Source organism: Branchiostoma floridae, chromosome 3 (assembly GCF_000003815.2).
Source record: "Branchiostoma floridae strain S238N-H82 chromosome 3, Bfl_VNyyK, whole genome shotgun sequence".
NCBI lineage: Eukaryota > Metazoa > Chordata > Leptocardii > Amphioxiformes > Branchiostomatidae > Branchiostoma > Branchiostoma floridae.
The window spans coordinates 1,844,433-1,845,406 of NC_049981.1; the positions used below are offsets into that span (position 1 = coordinate 1,844,433).

Consider the following 974-nt stretch of genomic DNA (forward strand, 5'->3'; position numbering starts at 1 on the left):
CTGAACAGAGACGATGGGCACCATAGACTTCCTGCAACCTATGATCCATTGCTTATTACTGAGTCACGTTCTCTAGAATTTCATTTGGAAAAAAAACTACTGGAAACTAACAATCCACCAACACACCAACACAACCGTCGCAATTTGGTTTGAATAATTGGCTGATTAAAAGTATAGTTGTGACGTCGTATGTTGCGTAACTGGTAGAATATTGGGCTTGGAACCTAGATGTCCCGAGTTTGATACCCGCTGTGCCCCCCCCGACGTTGTGCCCTTGGGAAATGCACTTTACACGACCTTCTTTACTCCATCCAGGTGTAAAAACGGCTACCTGACTTCGGTCGATGAGGTAAAATACTACCTTTATCTTCTGTCTGTTCTGTATGTGTTGAATAATTTACCAATTTGAGTGTAGTGTCATATTGTCATCGTCTATCCTAAAGCGAATAGAAAAAAATGGCTATCTACACATGTAACGTGACCCACTATTTTTTGTTAGTTGCCATTACATACATAAATGCTGGCCAATTTGAGCTTCTCATGAATAAATAAAGGTTCAAACAAACACACATTTTCTATCTAGCCAACAAAGGAACCATAGAAATTTGTAATACCATTTTTTGCCACTTAATACCGTTTGCACCTCAAATGCCGTATAGAAAATAAAATTGTATTCATCATATATTGTACTATTCAAGTTACTGATAGAAATATCCTATTTAGTTATGTAGAGGGTCAAGTAGTGACCTTTTATACATGGACCAGTATTTTTTGTACAAAGTTATCTTTTTATACTCATTACCAAATGAGAAACGAAGGTGAGTATAGATATTTTACCAGTCCATTTGAAAACTTACGATACACAAACAACACACAGACGGACACAAACATCGCAAATTACCGAAGATGCTTTCGGTTGTATGGTCGACTATTTGTACATGCGCCAGCTATTTCGGTACCAAGTTGTGAAAACA

General features: G+C 37.6%; 1 protein-coding gene across 1 annotated transcript in view; it reads right to left on the reverse strand.

Moving 5' to 3' along the window:
* Positions 1-974, reverse strand: part of LOC118411037 — a gene marked incomplete in the record, with an annotated part of 5,961 nt that overhangs the window by 1,867 nt on the left and 3,120 nt on the right.